Below are 11,582 nucleotides of genomic sequence, written 5' to 3'. Positions count from 1 at the left end.
ATAGGTATACCATTCTTATCAATCCATCTCTCTGTATCTGTGGTGGATAATGATGTCTTATTCATTCTTAATCCATATGTCATAGCGACTGATTTATGACTACCATTGTCTTAAGTACATTTGACTCCAAAGGCAAATTAACCTGTAGCCATGTCTCCATAACTTGTCATTACGTTTTAGGCGCTAATCCGCACCAACATTTCATTGTATATTGACTGACAGCCAAACTGGGTTACTTTATCACTTCCCGTTAATTATTGTTATTTAAAGTATGACATTTATTGCCTTAATTGTTCATCCCCTGAGTTGTGTCGGTTCGTCACCCCCAGACGTCCCATGTCCAGAGCAACGTCATTGTATCTCCATTGTACTATATCTGTGCTACCATTACACTGTTACTGGGGTGTGAGTCAAGCTTGGTATTCCGAGTGCTGGCGTAGGGACGACCTCGAGCAGGATATGCCGCTCGTAGGAAATGCCCTGAGGTGAGCTGGAGCTCCGCTCACCTCTTGTATGCCTGAGCTGGAAGGTCCGCTCATCGCTGTGTTTGTGTTGTCTGAGCAGGTATTCCGCTCATTGTGCAATTGTTGTTTACTGTTTACATGTTGTGCATAAAGCGTTCCGGGACAGTGATGTCGATTTTGTCCTTTATTCCCCAAGAGCTAATTCCCCGTCAACGTGCGCGTTGACACATATACCCTGTGTTTATGACTTCTTAAAGTATACTTTGCCTACATTATCTGTAGGAATTGGAACATAACATATATTATGCCATTGGTGGAATAAATGTCTTACATACTCGGCAGTTTTTAGGACAGATATGACTTTGCAAAATATACACGAAAAAAACAAATGTACTGCATATATCACGCATGGCCGATCATGGCAAAATGTAAGATAGTGCTACAAAAGCTGATTCCCTACATGATGTTTATGTAGCCAGTTGACTCAGTTAATTATAGTTAATCCTAATCACTGTAATTGCTACGTTTATTAAACTGTTGTAACTATACTCTACATAAGCGATACATGTAACTGTGTGTGGCAGCGCGATATGTTATATAAAAAATTGTTTTAAAGGACTTACATAATTATCCTAAAACGGACTTATCGTCAAATTTCCTAAAACAACTTGAGGCGGATCGCACAGAAACAAATGTACGGGAACGCCGCAGCCGCAAACAGAAATATAACAACTGCAGTCAAAGATGGCCAGCATCCTAAATGAAGCCATGAGTATAATGTGTGTCAGGGGACCTATGGCAAGTTATTGGCCATGAACACTTGTACAAGGCGGAGCAAATTTCATTCTTGTCAACTTCTACGCATTTTGGACACTTTCTGGACGCTCACCGATGAATCAACTTTAATGAAATTATTGTCCTTTTTCCGTCCAATGTGCATGTATAAAAAAACGACGGTTTTGTGTTCGCAGTCTCACAGTCGTTTGAGCAGTTAATGAAAGTGCTTTACAGACCTCACTATTTCACTTTAATTTTCTTGGGTTTAAGACTAAAGAAAACCATCCGCTCTCGAACACATACAACAAATTACCTTGTTCTGTTATGTTGAATAATTTAGTATTTCTTTTTGGTTGAATTGAGCATTTACTTCTCCTTTGTAATTGTTCTTGTAAGTCTGGAAAGAAAAGACGAGAGCTTATTTAAAACTATACTGCAGAACATGTTGCACCATTTTAACATTAATTGTCATAGCTAAACGGATAGAATGTTCATAAAATGACAGTATGTTGTCAGAAATTTTGATTGGCGACGGCATTTCCCCGACACAGGCTGCTGTTTGTTCTATTGCTATGTGACGTCAATGGCGTCATGTTTCTTGTCTGTGACGTCATCATACATAATGTTCAATGATGCTCAGTTTTTGAGTACAGATCATGATAATTGCCTAAATTCTTACAACCTAATTTATCCAACACACGAAGAGCATGTTCATAATCAGCATTGCTTATTTTAGACTCGGTTGAGTTGCAATAGAATGATTCAACAGGTTGTTATTTAGTTTAGTCAAATAAAGATCAAACATCAACATATTCGTACGGATATGTATCCTTTATAAGAAACATATGTCGAGGGGCGGTCGGGTAGCCTTCTGATTAAAGCGTTCGCTCGTCACGCCGAAGATCCGGGTTAGATTCCCTACATGGGTACAATGTGTGAAGCTCAATTCTAGTGTCCCCCCGCCAGGATATTGCTGGAATATTGCTAATAGTGGCGTAAAACCATACTCACTCACTCACTCACTCACTCAATAAATGTCGAGTTAACTGATCAGTTTATTGATTTGTCATAGCAAAGTCATCAGGATTGTTTGCAATAGCTAAACTATCCAGAAAAGATAACAGAAACTGAACGCTATCTATTAATCTAAGTCCGTCAGTGTGTTTGTTCTCGCTTTCCAATCCTTCTCTGTATAGTTTTAGTCTTTTAGATAGCTCTCATGATGAGATGAGAGTCATTTCCGCTAAGATTATGAAATATGGGGATTGTTATGGTGTGGGGATTGATCTCCCATCTTTTTCAATACAGAAATAAATTGATTCTGGGAACGCTGAACCCGCAGACAGATATACAACAACTGCAGTCAAAGATGGCAAGCATCCTAAATGAAGCCATGGGGGGACCTATGCCATGTGATTGACAATGAACATTTGTACAAGAGCGGAGCAAAGTTCATTCTTGTAAAATTCGAAGTATTTTGGACACTTGTAGATGCTCACCAATGAATCAATTTCACTCAAATTTCTGTCGTTATTTCGTTCAGTGCGCATGTACGTAAACAACGATGGTTTCGTGTTTGCAGTGTCACAGTCTTTTGAGCAGCTAATGCCACTGCAACCTAATTGCTTTACAGACCTCCTCATGTTTGGAGCTGTGCAACTTTAAACATGTTACAACATTAATATATTCAAAGTCACTTCAGTATTTTTAGTTTGATTTTCTTGGGTTTTAAACTGAAGAAAACCATCCGCTCTCGAACACATGCAACAAATTACCTTGTTCTGGGTTTTTGAATAATTGAGTATTTCCTTTTGGTTCCGTTGACATTTCACCTCTCCTTTGTAATTGTTCTTGTAGGTCTGGAATGAAAAGATGAAAGCGTATTTAAAATTATACTGCAGATGTTGTTGCACTATTTTAACATTAATCGTCATAGCTAAGATGGATAGAATGATCATAAAAATGCTCGCATGTTGTCAGAAATCTGCCACTGTAACTTGATAGGAGACAGTATTTCCCCAACAACAGACTGCAATCTGTTCCATTGCTATGCGACGTCATTGGCGTGACGTTTCTTGTCTGTGACGTCATCAAATATATTGCTATATGACGCTGCTGTTTGCAAATCAATTTCTTCCATTGTCAACTTGTTATACGAACGTTAAAGGTAAGCTGTTGTTTGCTGTCTTGCTCGATTTAGGATCAGCTACAAATTCTGTACATTTTAGCTATAGTAACGCTAACGTTATTTTTCAGGGCGTTACCATTTGCAGAAGCCCTCAATCTGTTCAACTGCCCCCCCCCCTTTCATCGGGCTTCTGCAAATGATAATGCCCTGAAAAATAATGCTAAACGTTTCGTAGCAGGTAAATTTCTGTTGGAAAATATAATTTCTCATTTGATATAGAAAGGCTATAGGTAAGGTACATGACAGTAACGCATTATTCCAACTTCAGTGAACTACATTTATAGCGAACATGTTTATAATGAATTGACCGATACTACAACTATTCACGAGTTTCATAAAATTGGTTTTACACGGGAGCGAGTTTAGTATTTTATTTATTACTTGCCATTTATAATGGTTTTGAAATTATACTGTCGAGTGTGAATAGGCTGACAGCTACACGATCCACGGCATAATCCAATTGAGCTTAACACAGTAATATTTCAAACACGTCAAAAGTTAAAACGTATGAATTTAATACCATACAACGGTCCACCTTTAGAATTCAGGCGTCCGTACCACAATATTTTAGCAATATTCCAGCAGCATCACGGCGGGGGACACCAGAAATGGGCTTCACACATTGTACCCATGTCAGGATTCGAACCCGGGTCTTCGGCGTGACGAGCGAACGCTTTAACCACTAGGCTACCTCCAATTATTTAAAGATTGTCATAAAGAGATAATGGAAATGTTATCCTCGTGTGTTTCTGTATTGTAAGTACCATATATTAGAAATATACAATTTCACATATTCTCACCAAAAGCTCGTATAATACATTGTTTATCCCTTAATTATTACTTTTTCGATACAGAAACCCACACAGTTATACAAAATAATCTTGCCGTAAAAGGCGACCAACGGGATCGGGTGGTCAGACTCGCTGACTTCGTTGATACATGTCATCGATCCCAATTGCGTGGATCGATGCTCATGATGTCAATCAGTGGATTGTCTGGACCAGACTCGATTATTTTACAGACCGCCGTCATATAGCTGGAATATTGCTGAGCGCGGCGTTTAACAACAAACCAACCAACAAACAAAATAATCTGTTTTATGGAAAGTCATCCAACTATCCATACCATATGCATTAGTGATATATGTTCTGATTATTTACCTCGTCAGGAAATGTTCAGGTAAGTTAAAGTATACCTTTTGTAAAACAATAGCACGAAACATATGTAGCGAGGTTGTATGCAGATAAATACATATTGTGGACATACCACAATGGACACACTTTGTTTCACCACTTCGAGACTTTATACATGTGCTTCCTGGCTGACACCCGGAACAGGACACCTGTGAAATGAAAGAATTGGTTGGACTTAGCGTCCGCTTGTAACAACATCGTGATTATATTAACTGTCGTATACATGGGGGCAGTTGGGGGGCAATGTTGAAAGTGGTGCAGGTCGGAGGCGTCTCTTGAGAATATTAAGGAAACATCGAAATCAGTGGTGACACGATGTCGTCGCGATAAGGGTAAGCATTTCCTGCCAAGCCTGTACCACCCGTACTTATATTTTTTGTGTTTGTTGCATCAGCACCATGCTACGGCGAATTGTAAACAAACTGTACTCCCAAGTGCAGTGATAGCAGATTTACTGATTATGTAGAAACTAAACATGACATGATAATGCAGAGATTTGCTGCTAATAACCAAATAAAAACGTTTTAGAAATAGATTCGTTTTGCAATACAGTGGTTGTGCCAAGTTTGGTGAAGAAATATTGCACGGTTTTCAAAATCTACTGCGGGAACGAGCGCAACCGCCATTTTCAGTCTACATCAAATACGTTGCCAGGAAAACTGGAAAAATATTTCTTTTAAAAAATCCCAAAGGCATCAGTTTTCCATGAGACATATTTATCTGCCACGTTGGTGACGAAATATTGTATAATTTTCAACATCTGCTCCGGAAACGAGCACTACCGCCATTTTCAGTATAAGTTAAAGTCATTGTCAGGGAAACTTGAAAAACAGCTTTTTAGAAGTCCCAAAGTATCAAAAGGCACCAGATTGCCACAAGACCTATTAATGTGCCAAGATTGGTGAAGAAATGATGTACGGTTTTCAAAATCTACTCCGGGAACGAGCGCAACCGCCATTTTCAGTCTACATCAAATACGTTGCCAGGGAAACTGGAAAAATATTTCTCTTAAAAAATCCCAAAGACATCAGTTTTCCATGAGACATATTTATGTGCCACGTTTGGTGACGAAACATTGTACAATTTTTCAACATCTGCTCCGGAAACGAGCACTACCGCCATTTTCAGTATAAGTTAAAGTCATTGTCAGGGAAACGAGAAAAAACAGCTTTTTAGAAGTCCCAAAGTATCAAAAGGCACCAGATTGCCGCAAGACCTATTTATGTGCCAAGTTTGGTGAAGAAATATTGTACGGTTTTCAAAATTTGCTCCGAAAAAGTGACGGACGGACGGCAGAAAAAATTCCTTTTTCCCCCTTCAACTTCGTGGCGGGGGATCATAAAGGCAATCTAGGGGCAGTGGTCACTCTGAAGGCCCTGTGTGTATTCACAACGTAGGAACATTGTTTAAGCCATTTCCGGTGCTGCTGTTCCTAAACTGATGTAAAACTCAATCCAACATGAGCCCATGAGCACTACTATGACACTGACAAACCCAAAACACATCATCAGAGTGATTACAGCTTTCTGGCACGCCTAGGGGACGCATCTCTTCACTGCAGATATTGGAGAATAAGTCCATGGTCCAATTTCATGGGTTCATCTTACAATACTTAAAATATTCTGCAATGTGTCTCAATTTTAAAAGGACAAATGTATGTTCCTTACTAAACTTGGATTCTTCCGACAAGTCCAGTCTTCATCATACTCTGATTTTTTTGGTTTACCAGATGGCACTTTATTTAATGCCTTGCAGATCCTGCAAACCAGCTTCTTGGAATTGAATCTAACATAACTGCAACTAGCGAACTGCAAACATTTAGTGAAGCACTGTAAAATCCCGTATGGCGCCAGTTCAGCAAGAGGGGTGTCACATAACTCTTCTTGTGCACATTTCCTGAATAGATTCACATCCTTGAGTGCATCTGCCCCGTACATTGCGACCAACGGCAAGGTAAAACAAAGCCAATACACGTGATGTATCATTCTTGAAATCTTCAATACCAACACTCTTAATAGTTGAGTATAAGATACAATTCTTGCTTAATCTTCTCGAAAATACACGACTGTGTATTCGACGTACAATGTGTGAGTGATGAGACGGGAGTGTTTTACGAAGCCTACTGCTAAACAACCTCAAGGAAAATCACATGATCATAAACTGAACGACTGCTGTCAGTGTTCACGCACCTTTTTGATCACGACTGAGTTGTCAGCATCAAATTTCATATCATATCAACTTAAATTAAAGGTTAATACGTTCCAGAGTTCATAAACATCAATAAAAACCTTCATTTGTCATTGACATTATGTTTTCATCTCCAAACTATATAATTTGTCGTCGTAAGCATTATCAGTTGAGTACCAATCTCTAGCACATTAGGGAAAAGTAGAACATTTTATTTCACTTAATATATTGATTAAGAAAATATAACCATAAGTAAAAACAAAGTTGCGTGAAAAATCGCTTCTATATGAGACCACAAATAATTGAGGATGGTCATCATTAGTTAGATACTGTAAAGAAACTCTCAATTAGACTCTACAACGTCAGATGATCATATTCTCACAAATGACTTGCAATACAGTTTCGCAAAAAATAAATAAAAGGCAAAATCTCTTCATCCGTTTGAATTTGATTAATTTGTTACATGTTACAACTGATCCGAAATACATGTCCTGTATTGCAGCATCGTCGTTATGCTGCTACACGAACTGATTTAGTAAGCGTCCCGATGTAATGACAGAGTCTTTGGCCTGTACATACGAATGTGGTGGGCAACCACTATTTGTCGCTGGCGATGCTGTATGATACGGGTTCACTTGTCGGCGAAGTTGTCGACGTCTCCATGTAGGTGACAAATTTATTTTCAATGGATGATATCATTGCCTGAAGCAGCCTTCTCTTTTGAAGCTTTCTGTATGGATAACAAATTTGTGTTCCTCGAAAATATACACAAAAGAAACAGTTAAGCACGCCCCTATTTCTGAGACATGACCAATGGCTAAAGTCATGTCATGAGATGACTGAACACAGCTGGGCGATACCAATGTCATCGGATAGAACAAACAATTGACAACAAATAAAGAAGATATTGGTGAGTTGTGATTGAAATTTACTGACAATCATGGTAACACAGGTACTGTTTTTGACCTCAGACAATACCTCAAAAGAGTATGGAGCTGCAGGATTAAGTAAACGAGATATGTTTGATGTTTCATATGAAAATGTTCCTGAAAGTCTCTATTTGACATGGCACGTGAAACGAATCAGTAGCGAGTATAACCGCCATGTGCAACAGTCGGTTTAATGTTCCTGGGGTTGTTCCTGTACCTCCAAACTCTCGTTCTTCCATCAGTGACGTGGAGCAGAGAGCGACATTCGTCTGACCAATGGATCCGTCTCCAAGTTCTCAGATTCCAGTTGTTGCACAATACACCATGCTAAACGAGCAGCTTTTCGGTGATCTCTCAACAAAGGGACACTTTATGACTCCTCTATCCCTCAGTCCTGCTGCTTTCAGCCGGTTCCTGACGGTTCTAGTGCTGAAACGACGATTGGGTGTATGAGACGAAGAAGGTCCCGTCTTCACGATGTGTCGTCACAGGAGATCTTCCGGATCACCGGTCTGAACATGTTTCTCAATTAAACGGCTTACGACAGAGTCATGATACCCCAAATGCCAACCAATGGCATTAAAAGAATTCCTGCGTTATGCATGCCGATTATTTGACATCTTGTGGCGTTTGGTAATTGCCTTCGTGCCATGGTCACGCAATGTTATGGAATAACTGTTTAAAACCGTGCTTACGAAAGCAATTTTAACGTGTGGATATACTGTTGTTAGAGATACTCGAGGCTGGCACGCTGCACGGACATACCATGCATGATACGCGAGATTTCGTCACGCATGACTGATGACACTATCTCGAGAAAACATAATTCTTACCGTAGTTATATTTTTCATGACTGTTACAAATATTGGTACCAACTTTTTTCTTTGTGTATGCATATCAGCATATCATTCAAATCCTATTTCAGCTACAATGTGAGTTAAACAATATAGAAAATCAGCATGTCCAGTACATTCAGCACCTCCTTATGCCGACAGTGAAAATATCAGGCTCACTGGCATGGCTGATGCATGTAATCGTATCCAAAATTGCGGGGATCGATGCTCATGTTCTCAATCACTGGAATTTGTGGTCCAGACTCGATTATTTACAGACCGCCATCATATGGCTGGAATATTTCTGAGTGCAGCGTTGAACAACAAACAAACAAACTTAACATTGTATATGCCTTAAAAGAAAGAACGATTATTTTGTGTGGAATGATCTTTCATTTAAGGTTATATAATTTCAAGGCTTTTCATAGCATCGTTCGATATTAATCATAATAAAATAGACATTATACATGGGGATACTGACGCATTTAAAATTCACCAAACTTATAAGGCCCTTTGTTTTACAGTAGTGGAATAATAAAAAAGACACTTTAAAGTTCGTTTGTCTTTTGTTAAAAGATATGATCGGTAGGTTTAAGAAATAATTAATTGACTGAGTGAGTATGGTTTTATGCAGGTTTTTGCAATATTCCAGCACTATTGAGCTGAACAAATGGGCTTCACACATTGCACCCATGCAGCTAATTGAACCCGGGTCTTCGGCATGACGAGCGAACATTTTAACCATTTTACCCAAACGCCACTAAAAATAATAATTCAATGTCACGAAGAGTATGCAGTATCTGGACAATGAAATATCAGTTTGGAGGAAATGTAACATCAAGGTCCTGCCATGGTAAACGTCTGAGACCTGCATCACTTTGGGCTTTCCTCCCACATTAAGATGACACGCCGTGATATAACTGAAAACAGTTAAAAGCGGAGTTAAACCCCACTCACTCACTCCTAAATGCATCTGTATCAGACGGTATGGCGGTTGACATACCTTCAGATGAAATTCTCAATAAAGATAAGGACGCACGTGTCAACGGCGCCGATCTGTATTACTCGTACAGTTCTATCCAGGAAAGAAAACGAGAGTTGAGGAGAAGTGCAGGTACAAAAACACTAACAACAAATTAGCATGCGCTAAAGTCTAAAAACTGAATTACCGAGCCAAGGATTTAAGCCTGGAATCCCCACGAGTCGGGTAAGTCTGGCTCCGGACAGAAGCAGTTTAATATTTGTGTCAGGGTTTGGTTAACTGCTGGGCAAAAACCAGGGAACCAAAACTACAAACGCCTTAAACATCTTCAAGTGCCACGTCACTTAGAGATTTGGCCGAAATCTCGCGTTCTCGTGATCTCACATTCTCGTGTTTTTGATACGTAGAACTTTTTGTCAAAAGTCGACAAAGCGAGAATACGACATTTGGACATGTTGCAATCTCGCAATCTCGACTTGTCAAATTTGGCCACAAACACACGAAATGGAGGGAACGTGAGAATGCGACATTTCATTTTATGGCAGTCTCGAGTTCTTGCATTTTAGATGTGTCCGTGCGCAAGAATAATATCATATGGTCAAGACGCATGCGCACCTTAGTACTCCTTTGATCATGCCTCCTTCTTGCTCTTCATTCTCCAATTTTTAAGTAGCATTCAGCAAACTTATGACTTGAGTTTGACAAAGCTATGTAATTTACATACACAAAGTCCTATGTGGAGTAGAGTAGAGTCCTCTCCCGTTGTTACAGTTTCCTACGTACTTTAAATGAAAACCCACAACATGCTCAGTATAATTTAACGAAAGAAAACTATAGTGAAAACATCAAAGTGTCCGAAAGCAGGAAACAAAATATCACCATCAGTAAGTGAGCAATATTGCTTTGAGCCACATCAGGAGTATTGCACCTATTCGCGGCTACACCGTCAGTTACTGAAATAATCACAGGCCAGTGAATTTACGATATTCATTAAAGCAAAATTCTCACAGACCAGCTTGCTATACAATTTGATTAATAGATTTTCATCCGCTCCCGCCTGACTACAAAGCATCCCGCCTTACATTATTTTATAGCTAAAATGGATAGAATTATCGTTAAACCGCCCGCATGTTATCAGAAATGAGCGGGCCACTCGTGATCGTTGTTTTAAGTACAATAAAACGCTGCTGGGAGAATAAACGATGAGAGGAGCAGTGCTTTATTGTACGATAAACAACGACCATGAGTCGTTTATTTCTTAATTGAGATATCAATATAATGTACTGCCTCTTTAAGGATGTTGATAAAATGTACAAGCTTTAAAAATAGTAACCCCTATTTAAATAAAGATGACTCTCTTAATAGTACCCGACCTCGGCACCGTCGGACAAGTCCATTTTATGCACAGGTGGGTATTTCCCGCATATTCTCATAATCCTCATGTTGATCACCCGTACCTTTTCTCCCAATACCGATTGTCATATCTCTCCCGGTTTGGGACGCTGGGAGTTGGGCTATCGAGTTTATGTGCATTGCCCAGCTACATCTATGTGGAACAACTCACTAGACACTGCCGTATCACAAATAACGTCATCTGGTAAAAACATGCGACGTCATCAGGTTGTGAGCGCATTTTCGAATCTCCAGAAATAACGTCATGAGAGAACAATGTTTTTTAATGAAATAAACCACACTTTGTTCTTCATTGTTATTTGCGATTTATCGCGTAGCTATCTCATTTATCTCTTGATAATGCCTTCATTTTGTTTGACGACGGGCCATTATCACGCCATTATCATTATTGATGATTACCTCCAACTCACAAATTAATGTCTGTAACCCCTCATCATCCAAATGAATCACCTGTTGATGCAGCAGGGAATTTAACACTTTTCGAACTGTCCGAATCATTCTTTCCCATACTCCACCATGGTGTGAAGCTGCAGGAGTGTTGAATTCCCATAAAATTCCTTTCTATTGAAGTGATGTATGAATCTTACTCTGATTTAATTTGTTTATCTCATCAAAG

The sequence above is a fragment of the Haliotis cracherodii genome, unplaced genomic scaffold (assembly GCF_022045235.1).
Source record: "Haliotis cracherodii isolate W230 unplaced genomic scaffold, xgHalCrac1.p SCAF_12, whole genome shotgun sequence".
Classification (NCBI taxonomy): Eukaryota; Metazoa; Mollusca; class Gastropoda; order Lepetellida; family Haliotidae; genus Haliotis; species Haliotis cracherodii.
This window is presented reverse-complemented; position numbering follows the sequence as displayed.